This window comes from Triticum dicoccoides, chromosome 7B (genome assembly GCF_002162155.2).
Source record: "Triticum dicoccoides isolate Atlit2015 ecotype Zavitan chromosome 7B, WEW_v2.0, whole genome shotgun sequence".
In the NCBI taxonomy this organism is placed as follows: Eukaryota; Viridiplantae; Streptophyta; class Magnoliopsida; order Poales; family Poaceae; genus Triticum; species Triticum dicoccoides.
In genome coordinates this window covers 49,400,337-49,403,069 of record NC_041393.1, presented here as the reverse complement: position 1 = coordinate 49,403,069, position 2,733 = coordinate 49,400,337, and positions in this window count along the sequence as shown.

Sequence of the window (2,733 nt, the reverse complement as noted above, 5' to 3'; positions counted from 1 at the left end):
GAGGGAGGGAGAGGGGTAGAGTGCTGGATGGGTGACGGAGTTGCTTCTCGGAGATGTTGGGAGAGGCCTACTAGACAAACTGAGCATGGAACTACAATGTTATCAATAAGAGTGGGGATGTGTTTCTGTGTGTGCCTGTGCGTGATAGATCTATCGGGACGCATCCATGGATGATGAAGGGGAACCATGTGTTTGGTAAGCAAACCTAACTAGATCGGTAGATCAATTGTTGTTTGTCGGAGGAAGGGAGAGACACAACTAATGAGGTAGATCGATCGATGTGTGGGTAAAAACGAGTTATAAGGACCTAGCTGGCTATATATATAGCGAGAGATCGGTCGGTGTACGTCCATTTGTTAGAGGCAAATAAGGCCCAGCGAGACGGATAGACAGAGAGAATGGAGCTAGGAGGTGGTGCGAGAGGCCCAACTACTAGCTAGATAGGGGGAGGATTGTGCGGTTGTGAGATCAATGAAAAGAGGGGCGAGAGTTTACACGTGTGTCTGACCATATGAGAGACACGAGGCAAGGACACATAAAGGAAGACATTGAAGTTGTGTGTGTATGCTGTAGGCAGGCATCGCTGGAGAGGTTTATCGATCGGTGTGTGTCGGAAAGGAGTTGTGGAGACTCTGGGAGAACGACCTAAAGAAAAAAATGAATGTGCCCGGTGGATACAATGCCGAGGGAGGGGGAGGGCGAGGAGGGCGTGTGCATGCACGAGAGAAAGTTAGTGGTAGCTACAAAGGTTAGAGGATTGTGTGGGTGTAAGAGACTAACAAAGATCATAATTTGATATGAAAGCGGATTCATATATTTGAATAGGAGATCATAGTGTTTTAAACATTGCATGCATGAATGTAGCGGTGATACACGTGCTGTGCACATGTTACACCATAGTGTGATAATGCATGGCGTTTGCAACTCACAGCTAAATGCCGAACAATCTAAACCATACTATACATCAAACAATCTCACATTTTATTTGAATTTGTGATAATGTGCCGCGTTTGCAGCTTACAACTAAATATCGAGCAATCTAAACAATACTATATATCGAACATTCTCACATTTTATTTGAATTTGTGGTAATGTGTGGTGTTTGCAAGTCACATCTAAATACTTGTAGGCGTAGGGGGCGGGGCACTATACATAATGTCATAAACACATTATACATATGAGACATGGTTTAGATTATGAAGATCTAGCTAGAGCTAGAAATGTAATGTGATTTGAAATCAAAATAAAGTGGATTCAAAAAATCTAGTTCGAGTTCATATAGTACACATAGTTCATATGTAACTCGAGACTAATCATGTGGTGTGCTGTGAAGATAATACACAAACGATGGTTTAACTTGACAATAATGATGATTGTAGATCTTATTAAAATAGAGAAATGAATTCAAATGCTTTGACTTCACAACAATCATTACTGTAGATCTTATTCAAATTTAGTTCATATTGAAGCGATAGTATATATGTTTGGTATGCACTAAAACGTTCATTTGAGTAGTAGGTTGCATGCATTATACACGTAGCGAAATATTTGAATTGAACATAACATGAATTCAAAGTTTTGAATGACATTTTAGTGCGCATTGATTTGGTACAGTACACGTTAGGCTTGTCCAGAAATTTCAACCCGCGCCTTGTTAGCCCAAAATATTTAAGATATATCTTTGTCTTGTTGTGCTCCGACAACTCCCTCCATCTCAACCCGCGCCTTGCTATTTCGAAATTACAACACGCGCGAAAACTCCCACCTCCTGTGAAATCCCGACACGCAAAATGCCCGTGGTACCCCTGAACCAAAAGAACCACCTCAAATCGGTGGGGGGTACTTTCGTAACTTACCCCACATTTCAGACAAGCGCGTCTCTAAGCCATGGTTCCCTACTGCCATCCCATCCGCCCACCCATTCGTACACCGAGGCCGCGAAAACCCGCGACGAAACCCCACACCCTGCTCCGTCCGCCACCCAGCCGGAGCCTCTTCCCCGACGACGTCGTCCACAGCAACACCTCGACGTCCCTCATCCATCGTACCAGATGAGGATCCGTCGTCGATCTCATCGTCCCATCGGTTCAGCCACCCCGTCCTCCACCTCCAAGGAGCCGCCCCGACGTTCCCCTCGTCTTTCGCACCACCTCCATTCCCACACTGTTGTCTTCACCTGCACCACCAGAAGAGCATCATCATCACCGTTTCCTCGGATGAAGCTGCGGCCTAATCGGCGCCACCAAAGAGGTTGTACACTAATCGCCGCATTTTCTTCTTGATTCGATCTCACGGTGCTGCCGGCGCTCAGTTCCGAGCCGACACGGCGCGGCTCCATCCACGGCGGCGGCGCCGGCCACTTCCTCCACGGTGTCGCTCCCTCGGCGGCGACGTCCACATCAGTAGGAGCTACTGCTGCTTTAGCTCTCGCTCGCGCTACTGCTCTGCTCTTGCTCTCGGTCCCCTGCCTGGTCTGCTCTTGCTATTGCTCTTGCTCGTGCTATCGCTCTCGCTCTTGCTCTTGCTTGCGATGCTGCTCCGATTTGGCTACACTTCAGTCGACTGAATCGACTTTTGGGTCAGTCAATTTTCAAGGGGTGGGTTCGCCGGGGTGAAGGAAGAACCAGCCGCAGCGGGGAGGGGGGCTCACCGGAGAGGTACCCCACTATTTATCTTAGGGTTCAGGATGGGGGCGGTGGTCGCCGACGGTGGCGGGACGGTGGCGTGGGGATC